Here is a 22,520-nt window from a genome sequence, read left to right as displayed (position 1 = left end):
AAATGTAAGCCCAAGGATAAACCACCTGGCGAGTCAACATGTTTCCCTTTAGTACACATTTGTCTTAGTTTAGTTTTGTGTAGCACAATACACATTTGTCTTAGTTTAGTTTTGTGTAGCACAATATGATGGTTCTTATATTTGTCGCGTACTAATTAGTACATTTTAAGTGTACACAAGGCTTGTATATGGATGAGGTGGTACTCTATAGGCTATTTTGTACTTGCCTCTTAGTCGTGCCATGAAATTTTGAGTTATCATCATCATCTCCAAATTGTGATAGATATCCACTGGATCTAAATCCCATGCGTATAATCCTGATTTGGAAGTAGATATCTTTGATGGAGAGGTGGTGTTTTAGTCATTTGTTGAAATGACTCTCATTATTTCATTGTCTATAACACAAGGTGCGTCAAAGTTTCTTCCTCTCTATTAACACAAGTTTAAGATTTGTTGATCTTCCCTTAACAGGTGCTTTTCTTTGGCAATCTAAGCTTTGTGGTGCATTTATTCCTTTGAGCTGATAGTATCATTTAGTACTAGTCTCATTAGGCATTGTTGGCTAAAGGTGGTTGTTTGGGATTCCTTGGCATTTTCTTACCTATGCGGTAGCTATTAATTATTTCTTGAGAGGTCTAGTGTAGGTCAATTTGCTAACTTCTTTTTCAATGTACTTTATTAAAATTTAGTGAATGCAAAGAAACTTAACTAATTTGCACCTAGGACATTCTCATCAATCATTTAAGATGCTCGAACATTGTATCGTTGTGATCAAGGATTATAATAATGATTCGTATACTTAATAAGGGATATGAAGAGGTATGATGAACATTCCAAGGTTCAACACTCCATTTTACCTAAACCCCATTCGACTGCCCTTTAAAGGAAGCTTGTGTATAAACCAATTGTATGCACCAAAAGAAACCCCTTCACTTGTTGTGCAAAAGCTATAGGTGACCATCTTGTCATAAGACTTCTCAAAGGCGAGGGCTACTCTACCCATTAAGGCGAGGGCTACTCTACCCATTAAGGAATAAAAGAAGATAAGGGCTACTCTATCAATACAATAATAAAAGAAGAATTTTAGCATGTTGTTGTGGTGGGTATCCAGCATGGGGAGGAAAATCTAGTTGTTTATTGTATAAAAGTGAAGCAAAAGCAAAAAAAAGCCATTCCCTATAGCATTTCATCAGCCTACAAAGAAAAAGTGAGTTTGATTAACGTTTCTATCTCATGCAAGTCAAAGTTGCATATCTTCTTATTTTTATACAAATACTATAAGATAAATCAAGCAAAATGGCATAAATTAGGATTTGAATTCATTAGAAAGATGGTTCTCTCGACAAAGATGGTCATGTTGAAGTGTGGATCTAGTTTCCTCCTTTCATTCAAGCTTTCCCTTTGAGCTTCTAAATGTGGGATGCCAAGAGTTGGAGTGACAACACAATTCATCTTTATCAATTCCAAGCTGATTCTAAAAACTTTAAGAGCTTCTTGGAAATGGGGAAAAAAATTTACAACCTTGTAAAAACACTCCTTTCACAAACAAGCGAATTGTTATGTGTTTTCTAGTATTGGCATAAAGTTGACAAAAGATAGAGGCCAATCTCCAGCCTTCACTTTCCGCCTTTGTTCAAGTGATAATGGAAATTGAAGGAGGGGTATAGATAATTAAAGGATGTATTTCCAAACTATGTGTTAGGATAGCCCGCAAGCTATGATATTATTTGGATTACTAGTCCACACCATTGTGATCCCATGATAGGAAAATGAATTTTTTTTTAAAGGTTTGTTATGGTGGAGAATTGATCATGAATGAATGTTGGCTAGCTTCTTGGATGCTTCCTGTAAGGTTCCTCCCTCGAGCTTTGGAGATATAAAGGTGTAAGAACCTTTCCTTTAGTTTTTGTAATCATCCCCCAATTCAGAGTACAAGAAAACATTGTTTTCCCTTGTTTTGTCCTAGAGAGAGAAAATGTTATAGAGAGAGATAATACAAATTTGAGATATTGTTGGATACAAAGTTTCTCCTAAAATCTAAGATGAATTCCCCTGAAACAGAAGTTCAAAAAATAATTTTCTAATGTGTATTAGAAATTAACTGAATATATGTATTGGAGATCTTAGCCTAAGGGTCCACATTTTCAGAAACTTTCGATTAAGGTCCAAATAAGGTTCTAAAGGGCCAATAGTGTTGGGATAACAAAAATACAAAGAATAAAATAAAATACCCCAAAAATGAGTAAATGCTCACATAAGATGAAGAGTTGACCAAGTACTAGGTTTAAAGACAGTAAAAGACTTGTCATCTCTCTCTGTCACACACACTCACACGCTAAATGGCATACCTTGTGCAAAATTAAGGTTTATTTGTAAAAAAATCAATTTTTGACACCTCACTAAAAGGAAGGAAAGGGCTCATCAATTTTTCATCATTGCCTTGCATTTTTAATTCAAAAAATGAGATATTTATATCTCTCCTCCCTCCTTAAACTGGATCAAAAAGTGAGCCAAATTGGTCCAGAAATTATCCAAAGTAGATCAAACTAAAGCTCGAAGCCCCTAGATCCCAGTTGGACTTGGTTAGTGGCCTCCCTTACCTATAAATAGACCCTCATTCCTTTGTATTTTCATCTTTGAGTAATTACATGCCAGTATTATCTTCATTTTAGTGTAATTCTATTATCCCTCTATTTTACCTCTACTTTTGGAAGCTTTGGAGTTTCACAATTCTCCATCCTCTCTTGGAGATTACCCTCCCCAACTTGGTGGCCAAAGCTTTCTTTGTGGGCTTCACTTCTTTCTTTAAAGAATCAAGCCAAAATCAAAGGTAAGCCTTAATCCAGTGGTTTTTCTATCTTCTCAATGGTTATCTCCTTCCCAACCCCTCTAATGCTTGGGAGGCTTTCAATTAAATGGTTTTTTCTTGAAATCAAGCTTTCTAACGATTCATAATGTTTAAATGGTTTAATTCTAATCTTTATGCTTAATTAATGTTTTTATATTTAAATCTCTCTTTTTGGAAAGATTAATCATCTTTATGGTTAGATCCTTGTTAGAAGGATGGTTCTTAATGATAAACCCATTATCTTAAACAAAACTCTAGGCTTGACAAGCTAGAGAAAAAGATTAGATATTTTTATGATTTTAATGTAGTTAAAAATTATGATTAATTTATTTTAGCTTGTTTATGATTTATAAAATCATATTAATTTATTTTAAGTTGACGATGGTTATGCTAATTTTTTTGAAAATGAGGAATGGATATTTAAGAATAATCAAGAGATGTAATTATAATTATGCTTGTTATTATGATTAGAAGTATGTTATTTTAGTTTCAAAGAGGAGTTCTTATCGTATTTCAATTATGAATATTCTTTTAAAGTTAGAAAATTAAACATTCTCAGAAGTTGCAGCGAAGCTATGGCAAAATTTTTTAGAAAAAAGATAAATCTTATTTTTATGCATAAATTTAATAAAGCAAAAAGAGGAATTCCCATCATATTCTAGGCATAGACATTTTTATGCTAAAAGAATGATTTTTGTTATATTTATGGAAAATAATTTGATAATATTTTTCCATAAATATTTAAATAGAGAAAATAGGAGTTTTTGTTATATTTATCTATATATATGTACATGCATAAATAAATTTTATGCTAAAAGTGGAGTTTTGAGCATTATTCAATAGTCAGAAAAATAAAGAAGATTATGCACAAATTTTATAAAATCATTCAATTTATAAGAATTATGGAAATGATTCATTTAGATAAATGGATTAGTGTTTATACTAAAAGAGTAAATATGAGTATAATTGATTTTGTAAATTCCATGAATCTTTTATTCAAAAAGAAGAATATTGAGCATATTTTATTTTGAGAAATTTGAGAAGGAATGTGAAAATATTCATATGAATGCATCAAGAAAACATGGATAATTCTTAATCAGAAATAAGAATGATGTGAATGGATGTGAATAGATGTAGGAATGATGTGAATGGATGTGAATGGATATAGGAATGATGTGAATGGATGTAGGATGATGTGAATGGATGTAGGAATAATGTGAATGGATGTGAGTGGATGTAGGAATGATGTGAGTGGATGTGAGTGGATGTAGGAATGATGTGAGTGGATGTGAGTGGATGTAGAAATGATGTGACTGGATGTAAGAATGATTTGAATGGATGTAAGAATGATGTGAATGGATGTGACCTCTTCTTGCCACCTCGTACTTGGTGACATGTGCCACATCATGGAATTGTCACATAAGTCATAATAGTGCCACATGTCAAGAGAATGCCACGTGTTATGCATGCATGTGACACGTGGCACCTTCTTCCCACCTCCCCATTTTTTTCAAAAACATACGTTTGAAAAAGTTAATTTAGTAATTTAGAGAAATAGAATATCAAATTTTAAATAATAAAATATAAAAAAAATTAATTTAATATTTCTTGAAAATATTTTATATAGAATAAACTTTTGAATAAAATTAAAAAAATACATTATAAAAAAAATTTATAATTATAAAATAAAAGATATAGTAATGATAAATATTTAGACTTGTTAATAAATATTATTAATAATATTAATTTTTAAGTGGATAATAGTTTATCTTTAATTATCTTTATGTTTATCTTAATTATCCAATCAATCTTAGATAGGAAATCCAATGAGATTTGAAGTGGATAACCTATTTTTCCTATATAATCACACATCTCTAGTACTATCCTATACTTATCTCTAGTACTATCCCATCATTGAGCCTTCATAATTTTTACTCTCTTAGCTTCCTTGAGAATGGGTTCTCAAAGTCGTAGGAGTCAGAAACGTGATAAGACTAGACTCCCCCTCGTACACCAAGTTCAAGAGGAGGAGAGGAAAAGGGTAGCTCTTGAGAGAAAGAGAGAGTAGATAGCACGTCAACGAGCAGCACCTTCCGTTGGTGATGATCCAAGCCTTGCTCCTCCTCTTCCACTTCCTCTCCCTCCGCCCTCTTCCTCCCCACTACCCCTTAGTTTAGATAATCCACATGAACACGCCCTTCCCGAGTCCCTTTCTCTTCCACAACATGAACCCACCCCCCTCCTTTGGGCACCCATCGTGTGGATAGGAAAGAACTATCAAAGTCAGCAGCAGAGCAGGGGCACATTGTCGTGCCCATGCAATCTTCCATTCCTATTTCAAAGACATCATGCCTTCATCACAGGCATGCGTGCTTGATGCTTTGATCGATCTGCCCAACATGGCCAACTGCAAGGCGCTTTCCAACATTGGAGGTCGAAGAGAGAGAAGAGCTAGCATGGCGGTGCTACAAAGTCGTCATTCCTATATAGTTAACAAGAAGAGGGACTATGCGTACGCTTTGGCTGCTCGACGGGTTATTGTGACAACCATAAGTAGCTCCCAAATGAAGGGTAAGGTGAGCACCACATGCACTTAGAGTTGGGTCTATTAGATGATAAAGTTTAGATGCCAATGAGGTTGGTGCTTTGTGGGCGAGTAGTGGTCGTGTAGCTAGGCATAATCGCCTACTAGATGAAACCACTTGAGCCTTGATAGAAAGTTTTTGGGAGGAGAATTGTCGTGCCTCGCGAGTTTTCAAGAAAGCTTTGCGTAAGAGAGTGACAAGAGAAGTGTTCATTGAGCACGGTGCTTGCTTTCTTGAAATGACCCAAACAGAGTTGTATTCTCAGTATGTGGCATCGTATCTAGAGCTTAAAATTGGGCAAAGGTCATTTGAGGGGTGTAAGCCTTGGTTTGTGAGGTACTCACGTCAGCGTGACACATGTTGTCGCTACCATGTTGAGTTCAAACTTTTTTATGATGTGTTCCGTTCTCTTAGTGGACATAGAGAGCTGCCTCGTAGTCCTCGTGATTTCATCCACTCTCTTTTGTGTGCACCCACGGAGGATGCCTAGTTCCATAGGATCCCTTGTGTGGAGAGCAATTGCCCATCATGTGGTTCACTTGCACATCTACAAAGGAATAGACTACTATCTGATGAGTTGCACTAAGCCAAAGTGCATCCTTGACCAGGATACAGTGGATGATCATGGGTTTTCTTTTGATGCCCATAGCATGATTGTGGTAGGCCGGTTCTACCAGCAGATTCGACTTCATCGGGGGAGTCTAGTGGAAGTGGGAGCTAGAGGCATTTCAGTTCTCTCATCTAGTGGTTTCCTACGAGGCTCACTCTTGATCGAGTACAGAGCCAAAAACACAGTTCTCCTCCTCATTTTCGGCTTCGACGAGTGGATGACCATGAGAGCATTCTAGACCAGTTGAGAGCTAGAAAGGGTGCTGCTGACTAGATCTCTATCTTGATAGTAGTGACTAAACTCAGACTAGCTGGGTTAGCTCACTTACATTGTATTTATATTTTTTGGGAGTGACTAATCTCAGAATAGCTGGGGTAGCTCATTTTCAAAATACCTTGATCTTTTGCGTTAGTGGCTAAACCCAAAGTGGCTATGCTAGCTCACATTTTGATGTACTGAGTTGATATTTATATCATTATGAGTTTTCTCATTATTGAGGATCATTTCATTTTAGTTGATGTTCATGGTTTTTTAATTCGGCGCTAATTACTAACCCGAACATGCTCTGATCATGACGAAACTTTTCAAGCATGTTGGAGGGGACCACCCCCACATGTTGGAGGGGACCACCCCTACATGCTTGCAAAGTTTGGTCCCCATCGGAGCATGTTTGGGTACGATGGTATGGGGAAGGCCTGGATTTTCCATGGCCTATTAAGCACCAAGAGACTTGAAAAATCTGAACTGGGCGTTAATTACCAATCCAAACATGCTGCGATTGTGACCAAACTTTGCAAGCATGTGGGGGTGCCCCCCCCACATGGTGGAAAAGTTTGGTCGGCACCCCCACATGGTGGAAAAGTTTGGTCCCCATCGGAGCATGTTTGGGTATGATGGTATAAGGAAGGCCCGGATTTTCCATGGCCTTTTAAGCACACCAAGACTTGAAAAATCCACAGTGGGCGCTAATTTCTAATCCAAACATGCTCCGATTGTGACAAAAGTTTGCAAGCATGTGGGGGTGGACCCCCCACATGCTTGCAAAGTTTGGTCCCCATCGACGCATGTTTAGGCATAATGGTATGGGGAAGGCTAGGATTTTCCATGACCTCTTAAGCACCAAGAGACTTGAAAAATCCGCACTGGGCGCTAATTTGTGGGGGTGGGTCCCCCCCTACATGCTTGCAAAATTTGGTCCCCACCATCGGAGGATGTTTGGGTACGATGGTATGGGGAAGGCCCGGATTTTCTATGGCCTCTAAAGCACAAGAGACTTGAAAAATCCACACTGGGCGCTAATTACCAATCCAAACATGCTCCAATTATGACCAAACTTTGCAAGCATGTGGGGGTGGGTCACCCCTACATGCTTGCAAAGTTTGGTCCCCATCGAAGCATGTTTGGGTATGATGGTATGGGGAAGGTCCAGATTTTCCATGGCCTCTTAAGCACCAAGAGACTTGAAAAATCCGCACAAGCACTAATAAAAAAATAAAAAAACCAAGAACATCAACTAAAATGTAATGATACTCAATAATGAAAAAACTCATAATGATATAAGCATCAAATACGTACATCAGAATGTGAGCTAACCCAGCCACTAAGTCAAAAGTGCAGTAAGTAGCTGCCTCTGTCGTCTGTAATGCAACTCTAAGGTGGTCAATCTCCGCTCTCGCCTCTACTAACTTATGAGTGAGTCTCTCAGTGTGGTAGGTGTGGGACCCTACATGACACAATCAACCATGCCGCTCATGTAAAAATATAGAAAAGTACATATAAACATGTAAATAAATGACTAAAAAAATTAAGAAGTAATAAGTATGTAAATACTTCGACATCTGTCATTGGTATCAATCGTGAGAACAAGCGCACCACCTGCTAGATGCTCTCCGTGTGGTACTCCGCGTACGTTCATGCCAACCTGTGTGCCAAGAGCCTCAACTATCGACATAGGCACAAACGTCAGATCTTTAGGAGCTACACTATGGGTTGGTGGAGGCTGCCTACCCTGGTCCTACAGACGGCCTCGGCTAGCACCACCACCAGGCCAATGGCTAGTATAATCCACCTCCTCCCCTAAGACAAACTTTGCATATCATTGCTTTGCGAAGTATATGGGAATCTGGCAGTTGTTCGGCATCCTCCCATATGCGGCAACATATCGACTATAGATATGTGCCACCATACGAGGATGCGAACACTGCGAAATAGTAAGGGGCTTGCCCACCACCCCAGGCCTCATCCCATGACTATCGAGGAAAAGATCTAAGTAGGCTCCATCCCTAATCGGACCAAGATCACAGACCTGATGATATGTCAGGCCATGTGACACAGGAGCAGTGCGATGGTGGGCTATCCACTCATCTACGTGAAGGCTACAAAGGGATGAAAGCATCGCCTCCAAGTCTGCCATGATATGTAATGTTGTCTCTAACACTCCTATGGATAGCCGCGGTCTATCTCCATGACGAGATCCACAATACACTTGTGGCCCTCCTCACGCGACTCCATGCTAAAACCTAAGCCTAACACAAAGGTCCAATGCTTAGGGTTAAGTAGCACTAATGAAGCTATAAAACAATGCTAATGGGCCCTCCTCATGTGACTCCATGCTAAAACCTAAGCCTAACACAAAGGTCCAATGCTTAGTGCTAAGTAGCACTAATGAAACTATCAAACAATGCTAATGGACCCACTAATGCTAATCCAAATCAAGAGAGTAAGGAGAGTGAAAACGACTTTTGACAATGAGGCAAAAAAAAAAAGTTTTCGGTTTTATAACCTCAAATGAGGTTCGGTGGCATCATGCACTTTAGGGTTTGCAAGATGTATGCTCTAAATTTAAGGGTTAGTGAGACAAACAGTGAAAATACGCACTGAATTTAAGGGTTGGTGAAGGATCGATGGGAGCCGAGATTTGAATTTAGTATCTCGTTCAAGGTACATGGACGGCTTAGATTTTAACTCATTACTACGATTGAGATATGTCGGTCAAGATTCATTTAATACCTCGATCGAGATATTTAAATGGTTGGGATCACATCTTCAAATGTGTGTGAATGGACAGATCGGATTCTGTAGATAAACCTCATTCGAGGTTTTTAAACGGTCTCGATTTCATCTCTATACCTCGAACGAGATATGTGGACGGATGAGATTGCATCTCTATACCTCGAACGATGTATTTCAATGGTTGAGATTTTATTTATATATCTCGTTTGAGATATGTGGACGGTGGAGATGGGCTGGTAAAATATGCTGAATGTACATTTGAGCGGTGTGCCTAGGGGGATACACCGTGGCATTGATGTGGATCCGAGTGGCATGAATATCTCGATTGAGATAGTGTGGTGGCAAAGACCTGTATTGGTGACATGGATGATGACTGGAAACCCGGACATGCTAGCGTTGGTATCTTGTTCGAGATATGTCGCTTTAGGTTTGGGAGGCACGTGTCGTGTTTTAATTGATGTGGTGATATCATGGTAGAGGTACTCCACTCGAGATACGTTGATGTCCCAATTTTAGAGAGAGTGGACGAAAGTGAGTACCCTCATCTTGCATCCACTCGATGTATTTCCAAACTATGTGTTAGGATAGCCCGCAAGCTATGATATTAATTGGATTACTAGTCCACACCATTGTGATCCCATTATAGGAAAATGAATTTTTTATTTTAGGTTTGTTATGGTGGAGAATTGATCATGAATGAATGTTGGCTAGCTTCTTTGATGCTTCCTCTAAGGTTCCTCCCTCCAGCTTTGGAGATATAAAGGTGTAAGAACCTCCCCTTCAGTTTCTATAATCATCCCCTAATTCAGAATACAAGAAAACATTGTTTTCCCTCGTTTTGGTCTAGAGAATGAAAATGTTATAGAGAGAGATGATACAAATTTGAGATATTTTTGGATACAAAGTTTCTCCTAAAATCTAAGATAAATTTTCCTCAAACAGAAGTTCAAAAAGAATTTTCCAATGTGCATTAGAAATTAGCTGAATATATGTATTGGACACCTTAGCCTAAGGGTCCACATTTTTAGATTTTTTTATTAAGATCCCTTGAAACAGAAGTTCAAAAAAGAATTTTCTAATGTGTATTAGAAATTAATTGAATATATGTATTGGAGATCTTAGCCTAAGGGTCCACATTTTCAGAAACTTTTGATTAAGGTCCAAATAAGGTTCTAAAGGGCCAATAGTGTTGAGATAACAAAAATACAAAGAATAAAATAAAATACCCCAAAAATGAGTAAATGCTCACATAAGATGAAGAGTTGACCAAGTACTGGGTTTATTAGTAAAAAAATCAATTTTGACACCTCAGTAAGGAAGGAAAGGACTCATGAAGGAGGTGCCTTTTTTTCATCATTGCCTTGCATTTTTAATTCAAAAAATGAGATATTTATATCTCTCCTCTCTCCTCCTGCAAATTGGATCAAAAAGTGAGCCAAACCGGTCCAGAAATTATCCAAAATGGATCAAACTGAAGCTGCAAGCCTCTAGATCCCAGTTGGACTTGGTTAGTGGCCTCCCTCACCTATAAATAGACCCTCATTCCTTTGTATTTTCATCTTTGAGTAATTACATGCCAGTATTATCTTCATTTTAGTGTAATTCTATTATCCCTCTATTTTGCCTCTACTTTTGGAAGATTTGGAGCTTCACAATTCTCCATCCTCTCTTAGAGATTACCCTCCCCAACAACCCAAAGCTTTCTTTGTGGGCTTCACTTCTTTCTTTAAAGAATCAAGCCAAAATCAAAGGTAGGTCTTAATCCAATGGTTTCTCTATCTTCTCAATGGTTATCTCCTTCCCAATCCCTCTAATGCTTGGGAAGCTTTCAATTAAATGGTTTTTTCTTAAAATCAAGCTTTCTAATGATTCATAATGTCTAAATGGTTTAATTCTAATCTTTATGCTTAATTAGTATTTTTATATTTAAATCTCTCTTTTTGTAAAGATTAATCATCTTTATGGTTAGATCCTTGTTAGAAGGATGGTTCTTAATGATAAACCCATTATCTTAAACAAAACTCTAGGCTTGACAAGCTAGAGAAAAAGATTAGATATTTTTATGATTTTAATCTAGTTAATAATGATGATTAATTTCTTTAAGCTTGTTTATGATTAAGAAAAATCATATTAATTTATTTTAAGTTGAAAGAGGGTTATGCTAACATTTTTGGAAATGAGAAATGGATATTTAAGAATAATCAAGAGATTTAATTGTAATTATGCTTGTAGTTATGATTATAATTATGTTATGTATACATAAATAAATTTTAGTTTAAAAGAGAAGTTCTTACCATATTTCAATTATGAATATTCTTTTGAAGTTATAAAATTAAACTTTCTCAGAAGTTGCAGCAAAGCTATGGTGGCAAAATTTTCCAGAAAAACGATAAATCTTATTTTTATGCATAAATTTAATAAAGCAAAAAGAGGAATTCCCATCATATTCTAGGCATAGACATTTTTATGCTAAAAGAATAATTTTTGTTATATTTATGAAAAATCATTTTATAGTATTTATGCATAATTGTTTAAATAGAGAAAGGAGGAATTTTTGTTATATTTATCTATATATATGTACATGTATAAAAAAATTTTATGCTAAAAGTGGAGTTTTGAGCATTATTCAATAATCAAAAAAATAAAGAAGATTATGCACAAGTTTTATAGAATCATTCAATTTATCAGAATTATGAAAATGATTCATTTAGATAAATAGATTAGTGTTTATACTAAAAGAGTAAATATGGGTATAATTGATTTTGTAAATTCCATGAATCTTTTATTCAAAAATAAGAATATTAAGCATATTTTATTTTGAAAAATTTGAGAAGGAATGTGAAAATATTTATATGAATGCATCCAGAAAACATGGATAATTCTTAATCAGAAATAGAAATGATGTGAATGGATGTGAATAGATGTAGGAATGATGTGAATGGATGTAGGATGATGTGGAGGATGTGAATGGATATAGGATGGATGTGAATGGATTTAGGAATGATGTGAATGGATTTAGGAATGATGTGAATGAATGTAGGATGATGTGAATGGATGTAGGAATGATGTGAATGGATGTGAGTGGATATAGGAATGATGTGAATGGATGTAAGTGGGTGTAGGAATGATGTGAATGGATGTAGGACAATGTAAATGGAATTGGAATGATGCGATGTGAATTGAAGTAGAGGAATGTGGAATGATGAGAAATGACATGGAATGATGTGAAAAGATGAAAGTTTGTTGGAACTTTATTTGTATATGAGACATGTTTTTAAAGATTGTTTTATGTCAAAAATGTTGGGGAAGCATTTTGACTATCTTGTCAAATAAGGTCATGAGGACCTAAGTGAAAAGCTCATGGAGAGTCAATGAAGGACGTCTCGCGTGGCAAGATCGGTTGAGGTCTTGACCAGCCTCAGTTCGATTAAAATGGTGAGCTTTCGATACGGTGGATGAGGGACCAAGGAAGCGGCCTATGAGTGAAGCGCTAGGTGACCTGCGCGAGAAGAATGAACCTAGAGGGTGCTAACCATACGTTGCTTGGGCTCTAGGTCACCCATGATACCCATGCGTGCCACAAGGAAGAAAAATGAGTTAGAGCTCTTTTCTGAACACGAGCATAGATCTGGTTGATTGGCCTTGCTGGTCTTCAATAGGTACGCTGAGGAAGCAATGACTGAAATTGGATTATATGGTTGGAAAGTGGAAAAGTTGGAAATTGGATCTAGAAGTTGAGCTCATTTCCATTTCATGCTAGAAAAAAACCACTCCTAAGTTGATTTAATTTTCTTTGATTGCCTGATGTGAGTTGTAGATAATGGTTTTCTTGCTGTTATGAGCTTATGTAAAGCTAAAACTTCCTGTCGAAGTCTATGATTTTGCTAATTTAGCAACCTTAAGAGTGCATATATGGCAAAGGGATTATGGTTTGACCTGATACAAATTTGAAATCTAGGTTGGGAGTTGATTACGGTTGATAGAAAAGATTAGACTCAGCATTTTGGTAACACAAAATAGAAGATAATAAAAAGGTAAGATATTTTATCCGACACACACATTTCCATCACATGGGTAGCCTTTCAATGGGATCAAGTACATCATCATTAGCCCATGGAGGACTAGCTTAATAACTCGCCTAATATAACCCTAAATCATATAGCATTGACCCCCTTGATTTGAGTCCCATTTAATGCTAAATCATATAACCCTAAATCATATAGCCCATGGAGGACTAGCTTAATAACTCGCCTAATATAACCCTAAATCATATAGCATTGACCCCCTTGATTTGAGTCCCATTTAATGCTAAATCATATAGCATTGACCCCCTTGATTTGCATCCCATTTAATGCTAATTGAAGACTTTATGGATTCTCTAGTCCCAATTAAAGTAGGTGCCTAACAAACATTTTGTTCTAAGGTCCATGCTCCCCCTCTCCTTAGAATGTACCCATCACTCTATTTTCAAACAAATTTGGCTACCTAGATGCTCATGGTTGGTAGGTTAGACACACAATGCTCCTCATGATATAATGAACCTTCTCCCTTGAGGTCAAGTAAAATCTCAAGATATAAGGAGTTGGAAGAGACCTACAAGCAATTGTTGGAATTTGGGTTGCAGGAAAGCACACAAAGCTTGGAGAAGAAGAAGCAAGAATGCACACAACACACAATGTATTAGATTGTGTCAATGTACAAAAGATAAGTTAGCCCTAGTATGATGGGCGTATATATAAGCCGAGGGAAAAAACCTCCTAAAGAGGGAAAAGTGCCCTGGCGGTCCTAAGTGTGTTCACACACATCACTGCCTATATATATATGGCAACAAATCCCCCCTGGGAGTGAAGGTGTGAACGAGAGCTGGCACTCATGTATAGGGGAGTGCCATGCCCGAAGTAGATCAGTCCACAAAGGGGAGCAAGTCCAAAGCTTTGCGGAAAGCTTCGAACTTCTCACGAGGAAGTGCCTTTGTGAAAAGATCGGCGAGGTTGTCCTGTGTTGGCACATAGGCCAAGCTGATCTCTCCTGCTGAGAGTCTCTCCCTGACATAGTGATAATGCACCTCAATGTGCTTTGTGCGAGCATGAAAAACTGGGTTTCTCGCAACTGTCAATGCACTCTGACTGTCAGTGAAGATAGAGGTGGCAGACTCCTATCCAACACCCAAGTCAGCCATAAGCCGTCTGAGCCACACACACTCAACCGTAGCTGTGAAAGCTGCCCTGTACTCAGCTTCACAACTAGAAGTGGCCACAGTAGGTTGCTTCTTGCTCAACCAAGATATGCATGAGCTACCGAGCATGAAACAAAAACCACTTGTGGACACTCTTGTGTCATAGCAACCAGCCCAATCTGTCCGAAAAAGCATGTAAATCTGGCGGCAATGATCTCCCCTTGGGATAAAACAACCCAAGATGTATGGTGCCACTCAAGTAGCGAAAGATGCATTTAACTGCCTTCCAATGCTGAGACCCTGGGCTATGCATAAACCTGCTCACCTGTGAGACTGCAAACTGAATGTCCGGCCTCGTAATGCGTACATAAATGAGGCAACCAACAACTGTCTGATAGAGTGTGACATCAAAGTGATCTCCAACATCATGAAGACTCAACTTCAAACCTGTCTCCATTGGAGTAGCAATAGGCTTGCAGTCTTCAAGGCCAAATCTCCACAACAATGTCTCAATATACTTTGTTTGACACAAAGCAATACCTCCATCACACTGCTTAAATTGTATCCCCAAATAATGATGCAAATGCCCCAAATCTGACATCTCAAAAGAAGCATTCAAATCAGCCTTAAAATCAGCAATATGACTCTCATTTGGTCCTGTGAGCAGCATGTCATCGACATAGAGAGCAACATAGAGAGCAATGATTAGATGTACACCATCCACACGTTTAACATACAAAGTGCTTTCTGTTGGACTATTTTGAAACCCATGTGCAGTCAAATATGCATGTATCTTTTCATACCAAGCTCGTGGATCTTGCTTTAAACCATATAAAGCCTTTTTCAACCTGCACACTTTGTTTTCCTGCCCTCTTTGAACAAAACCACGAGGCTGCGATACATACACCTCCTCATGAAAATCTCCATTCAAGAATGCAGTCTTTATGTCTAGCTGATGTACATTCCAACCATTATGAGCTGCCAATGCGCAAATTCTACGAATGGTAGTTATACGACAAGTGGGAGCAAAGGTCTCATCAAAATCAATGCCCTTTTCTTGAGCATAACCCTTTGCAACAAGTCTAGCCTTATAGCGATCAACACTGCCATCTGGCTTTCGTTTCAACTTAAAAACCCACTTACATCCAATGGCCTTTTTACCAATAGGCAAATCACACAAAGACCATGTATCATTCTTCATTATAGCATCATATTCACTTTGCATTGCAGCCAACCAATTTTCTGATTTTTGTGCCTCATTAAATGAAAGAGGTTCTTCCTCTTCACACATACTAGACACAGCCAAAGCATAACAATCTGATGCATAAGAGGCATGCTGAAAACCTGAACGAGTACGACTAGATATAGGTGCATCAATTTTACTATCACGCAAGATTTGCACAAACCATTTAGGCATACCTCTAGCCTGCTCATTTTTAGCCCTATCCTCAGAAATTACATCCTGTAAATCTGCATCAGAAATAGGCTGATCTATGATGTCGTTTGAAATCTGCATAGACTGAATATTTACCTCATTAGGACTTACATTTGAATTCCCACCTGTAAACAAAGACAACAATGTAGTATCAAATACATCCCGCGAGCTCACACCTGTCTCTTTGGTACATGATAACAAAGGCTGCACAGCATCTTCCACAAAAACAACATCTCGATTAATCAAAATACGCTTTGACTACGGATGATACAATCTGTAACCCTTGCTCTCAGCACTGTAGCCAACAAAAATGCATTTGACAGCCTTATCATCCAATTTTCTGCGTTGTTGCACAGGCACTAAAGCATAGGCCAAGCAACCAAAGACACGCAAGTGACCAATAGAAGGCTTCCTACCATGCCAAGCTTCGTATGAAGTAATAGACTGCAAGGCCTTAGTGGGACGCCTGTTGAGTACATATGCAGCACACATGACAGCCTCAAGCCAAAACGCATGTAGCAAAGCTTGGCTCTTGATTATACATCGTGCCATCTCCATAAGTGACCCGTTTTTCCTCTCAGCAACACCATTTTGCTGAGGGGTATACGGCACTGTACATTGGTGTTTTATCCCACGACTAGCCAGAAATGCATCAAACTCTTTAGACATGTACTCCCCCCCTCGATCAGAACGGAGGGTGCCCACAGTACAATTGGATACATTTTCAACCATAAGAAAAAACAGTTTGAAGCACAAAAACACTTCGGACTTTGCCTTCAGTGGATATACCCATGCATGCCTTGAGTAATCATCAATGAAAGTCATGAAGTACAAGTGTTTACCAAATGACGGAGTTTGCATAGGCCCACATACATCACTATGTACAAATTGCAATTTATTGTGAGTGGCCCGCACAGAACCATCCTTTGGAAACGCAGAACGCTGCATTTTGCCCAAAATATAGCCTTCACAAACATGTTTCAAGGGTGCCTCAAGAGGGGGCAATGAAGCAACCATATCAAATTTCTGCAAATGCAGCAAACTAGCAAAGTTCAGATGACCAAAACAAGCATGCCATAGTTTTGCATCTGAAACTGCCTTTTCATCAGAAACTGCATTTGCTGAATCTTCCACACACTTGTCATAAGAATTGAGCCTATACAGCCCACGAAACAAGGTGCCAGATGCAATAATCGTATCACCAGAAGTCAAATCATGAACAGTACATCTGTCATCCACAAATTTGACTACAAATCCAAGTCTAGCAAGCGCAGAGAATAGACAATAGATTCTTCTTTATCCCTGGCACATACAAAGCATCTGAAAGTGTGAAAGCGCTGCCATTTGCAACAGTAAGCATAATTTTACCAACGCCCTTCACTGGGTAAGAAGCATTATTGGCACATGTGATAGTATTCCCATTAGAGACAGCCTTAAGACAAGTGAACATATCACGATGCGAGGTAATGTGCTTTGTAGCACCACTGTCAAAATACCATACATTAGAGTCAACAGAAACTGCCAAACATGCATCATGTACAGATGGGTCATACTGGCAATACACGTTAAACGCCCATTCTGTATCCTGCACAACATTTGCAGAATCTGCAATTTTAGAAGCATCCGCTATTGTGGCTGCATTTGACTCTTTCTTCTTTGCCTCTCTAGCCTTTAGCTTAGGGTAATTCTTAATGACATGATCATTTGCCTTACAATAGTTGCACCTGATCTTTTTCTTGCCTTTATCAAGAGCCTTCTCAGACTTATTGTTGCTACCTGTGGAAAGAGAAGAAGTTGCAGACTTACTAATAGGAGAAGAAACAGTGGAAGGGGCGGCCTTACCACTTCTTCTCTACTTCTACTGGGCAGCAATAAATACTTAATCAACTGCACGCTGCCTGGCCCTGTTTTGCCTGGACTACGCTTCTTGCAAGAGCTTGTTGACTAAAGTATCATACTTGACAGCATCAGGTCTGTCCTCAGTAAGAAGTCTCCACGTGGAAGCAAAAGTCTGATATGTCTCAGGTAAAGCATCAAGAACAGTCTGCACAAGAGAATGATCAAGAATAATCTCACCTGCAGAAATCAACTGTTCTTTGAGATCTTTAATCTCAACAAGAAAAACATTCATGTCATCATCTTCCTGCATAATCTTCAATTCTAGCTCTTTAGGTAAGAGATTTTTGCCTCATTACGACCTGCATACAAACCAGCTAGAATATCCCAAGCCTGTTTTGCTGTTTTAGCTGAACGAATATGTGGGGTGATATTACGTTTGACAGAAAGTGCAATCAAGGCATGAGCCTGTGCATATTTACTATCCCAACGAGCTTGTTCAGCAGTGGGTAAAACAGCAGCAACAGTAGAGCTGCTAGAACCTGCAACATCCTCAATAGATCCTACATCCAAAGAACCTGGATGTACATCCATACCCTGCACAATGTTCCACACTCCTTTTGCAACCAAAACATGCAACATCATGTATGCCCAAAGTGGGTAGTTGCTGTCTCCATCCAGTTTGTCTTCAGCAGACAACATGCGAAATACATCATTGTTGTTATCAGCCATGGCCACTGACTGAAACTGATGCAAAAGCTACTTGTAATGAAGCAAAGACTGAACAGAAAACAACTCGTGCTATGTAGCATGGTCCACAATAGAATACGTATGCCTGTTTTGTAGAAAACTGCACTGTCGAAATCTCTGCAGAAAATGACGAAAACACCTGTGCAGAACTTGAAATGCAAAAATGGAGCCCGAAACGACCTCAGATGCGATTTCTGAGAACGGGCTTATTTGCAGAGTATAGGGACCTGCAAAAAGCGCTGCTGAAAGCTCACCTCAATCGGAGAACCTGAGTCGGAGGATACTAGCGGCGTAGCCCTGGGAGCCGATGCCTACTCTGATACCAATTGTTGGAATTAGGGTTGCAGGAAAGCACACAAAGCTTGGAGAAGAAGAAGCAAGAATGCACACAACACACAATGTATTAGATTGTGTCAATATACAAAAGATAAGTTAGCCCTAGTATGATGGGCGTATATATAAGCCGGGGGAAAAAACCTCCTAAAGAGGGAAAAAGTGCCCCGGTGGTCCTAAGTGTGTTCACGCACATGACTGCTTATATATATATGGCAAAACAGCAATCATCATGGTGTATTAGTGGAAATAAAAGGCGTTTCTCTTGGGATTGACACCAATCCCAAGAGCTAGTTCCATAATGATATCAAGAAAAGGTCCAAGATCAAGTGAGATTATTTCTAAGCAACTTGCTTATATAATATATCTAATTTAATGATGCGATTGAGAGATGTTATATCAAGAATAACTTTATATTTTGAATATCTAAATGAAAAATGACATTTTATTAGGTGCTTTTATTTTAAGGCTTCTCAATTTGTGATTGTGCCATAGGATACTCATTACTATTTGGATAGGTTCCAAAACAAGTAAATGACTCTACACACAACTCTACAAATAGCCTAGAGGGGTGATTTATTTACATGTACACATTTGTAACATCAAATAAATCCATCAACGTCAAAATTTATTTCTTAGCTTTCCTTAGTTTGTGTCATGGGGATTTTTTCAAAGGGCAACATTGACCATATTGGTAAGAGCTAGGTTGTCCTCCATTGCCATGCTAGATAGGCTCTAAGCTCAATGCTCTATTAATAAGAGGCAATAACTTACTCTCCAAGGATAGAATTTGACCTAAATGTAATGCTAGAAATCTTATAGGAAGAGAGCTAGCACTCTCTCGCAGGTCCATAAAATTAAAGCCCATGTGTGCCATATCATCACTCCCTAGCCAACATGAGTTATTGTGAAATGAAGTTTTAGGCATATAGAACAAGAATGCCATTTTCCATCATGTACACCATAATTAATGAGGTTACCATAGCCATTACTTCTCATAAATTCACTGTATTACTAAAAACTAACTTCAACTGCTAAGGTGCTTAAGTGTGCTACAACAAATGCATCTACATAAGTATCTATCTAACTTCAACTGTTAAGGTTCTTGAGTGTGCTACAACAAATTTGTCTGTATAAGGATCTATCTACCTAGTTTAATAGAATAAGTAATAAAGGGCACAACATGGCCGGCATATGGAATTTTAGGGTTCAACCAATGCCACTCTCTTGAATCTCACAAAAAGAGGGCTAAATTTATGCCCTCTTGAAGTAAGAGGCGATAGAACGCAACACCTTAAATGAGGAGAGGGGGGTATCAACATGCCACTTCCACTCATGGAAGTCCATGCTTGCTACATGGATGTGGAAACATAATCTCCAAGGTCTTGCTAGGAGGGAAAGCATCTCATCTAAGACATCTAAGAGATGATCTCTAAAATAATAATTGTAATTCCTCATGATAGGCCAATAATTGTCAAAGATACCCCCGAGCAAAACTTTTTGAGCTAGGAAAATATTGAGCGACACAAAGACTACTTATTGAATCTTACTATTTGTCTTAGATCTTGTATTTTCATCGTGGTGATGTAGCATTATGTCCATGTGCATATAAACATGATGTACAACGACCTCGATTGCACCATGTGGCTGCCTAGAGAACTCCACGATCCTACCTTTCCAATGCTTGTTAGGATCACCATTGTCTTTTCATTTTACTTTGAATGCTCCTTGAGTCTTGGGTGATCTAATCTGACTTTCCAATGCTTGTTAGGATCACCATTGTCTTTTCATTTTACTTTGAATGCTCCTTGAGTCTTGGGTCTCATCGTGATCTAATCTGACTTCCTAAACCGCTGAGGGATGTAGCTGCCCCATCAACATCCTTCCTGTTGAAAAACTCCACACTTTCAACGTTACAAATGTGTTTTCTCCTAGAGCTCATCTACAAAGGGAAAAAAGAACATTATTATCATTTCGTTTGGCTCAACAATCTAAATAATGAAAACAAAACTTTAAAGAAATGTTGTGAATCTTGCACTTGTAGTCAAGTTGTAAAATAATCCTGTAAGTTTTCACAAATGACATCATGGTTAGGAAGATTAACGAACATAACAAACAAAATAAAATTACGAAGAAATCATGATTAGAAAACATAGCTTAAGAAAGTTTATGAGACTATTAAGATGGGAAAAAAAGAGGCTGAGAGAAAAGGAGGAAAGATGAAGCAGATATGACAGAAATAAGTGACATTGTAAGAGAGTTAGGAAACGAAGAGAACTAAGTTCAAACTATGGAGAAAGTCTTCAATTAGACTAGCTTTCAATCAGTATGGCCTGTTTTCTTGATATTCCTTTTGACATACGTTTTGGTAGGTGGTATTCAGGCCTGATATTCTTCTATTTTTGAGTTTTATGCGAATATATTTTATTCGTCTTTTTTGAGCTCGAAATTGTGGGGACCACTATGACAAAAAAGATCCATGTTACATGGATCTACAATCCAAGCACTCTGATTGGCTGGCCTCATATTGTTTTAATGGGCTCTAAAAGGCCCATTTGGAGCCCGAATTTCCCCTAATGTGTAGTTTAGCTCAAGGGGGAGTTTTGAGATGTCAAGATCAACACGAGCTACTGACACTCATGACGTCCCTAGGTGATTACTCCACCTATACATGACTAGAGCATTTATTAGATGATGAGTGAAAGCATGAAAGGGTGTTAAAAAAAAGTACTTTGGGAATTTTCTTTTCAATCTACATTTTGGTGTATCTTGATCATACAAATTCAAAAGTTGTCGAAGAAGGTGGATTTTGAACCTACTCTTCAAGAGCTTTCCAAATGATATGTCACATGCGGGGGTTTTGACAAAATCTTAAAAGGCTTCACGGTGCTACCCATTTTTTGATCTTGCAAAATGGGGATTGGGTTTTTTCAAAACTCCCTAATATGGTCTTTACTCCTTTTCATAAAGAAAAAATTGGTACTATTTTGGTACTTGTGAGTACTTTGCTTTTTCTACATGTCAAACTAGAGTACTTTTTAGGTTTGGCTACGTTGAATGTAATGTTTTATGAAAGAAAATTCTTAAAGAAATATTCTCACATAGGATATTAGTACTCTTGAACTTTTGTACTATTTTGGTCAATATTATGTACACCCTATCATGCTTTCACCCTGATACGATGGATCTTCAACATCTTGAGGGGAGTGTTGAGATGCCAAGCTCAACACGGGCTGTCACTCATGTTGTACCGAGTGGAGCTATAATAGGGATGGCATGGTTAGCATCTTTGTGGGAGCTATCCTCTTGGATTAGGCATAGACACATCTCAATCCAGCTAACCCTTAGTAGAGCAAGATCATCTTAGCCGCATCTTCTCTAGACTAGAGTGGTTCTCTCTATGTGGACAAGTGGAGCTATAAGAGTGATGGCATGGTTAGGGTCTTTGTGGGAGCTGTCCTCTTGGCTTAGGCAGCAGAGACACATCTCAATCCAGCTGACCCTTCGTAGTAAGATCATCAACAAATATCCTAGATTACCTCCTACAAGTCCCATGTATTACGTAGAAGATTTAGGACATCTTAGCATCCTTCTTGTTCTTCACAAAAAGGACAATCCAAGTTGCTCTTAATCAAGCCCATCAAGAGATTGGTCTCTTTCTCCGGTCAGCTTCCTGAGAGTGAAAAGGGGCCTTTTAAGAGTTTTATATCTTTATGCCAACACAATGCCTAGATCGAGACTACTCTTAAAAGAGAGGTGAGGTTATGTCTAATGTGGAGGCCACTTGCATTGCTCTTGAGGCATTAGAGTAGTAAAGGGTGGAGTACAAATACCATGTAAGAGTTTCCTTTTGCTCCCAAGTAAGGGACAAAGTCTCCCAAGATTTCTTTGTAGCATCAGGCCTCTACTTCCATTATGAGTTGTGAGAGAGTCTA

The 22,520-nt window shown here is 38.3% G+C and overlaps 1 protein-coding gene across 1 annotated transcript in view; it reads left to right on the top strand.

Annotated features, from left to right (window-relative positions):
- Positions 1-22,520, top strand: part of LOC147617746 (uncharacterized) — a 277,309-nt gene that overhangs the window by 184,008 nt on the left and 70,781 nt on the right. The gene's annotated exons all lie outside the window — the stretch shown is intronic.

Source organism: Cibotium barometz, chromosome 36 (genome assembly GCF_041138505.1).
Source record: "Cibotium barometz isolate CiBa-2024 chromosome 36, ASM4113850v1, whole genome shotgun sequence".
Taxonomy (NCBI): Eukaryota; Viridiplantae; Streptophyta; class Polypodiopsida; order Cyatheales; family Cibotiaceae; genus Cibotium; species Cibotium barometz.
The sequence above is the reverse complement of the archived record's forward strand: the minus strand, read 5'-3'. Positions and strand labels throughout refer to the sequence as shown.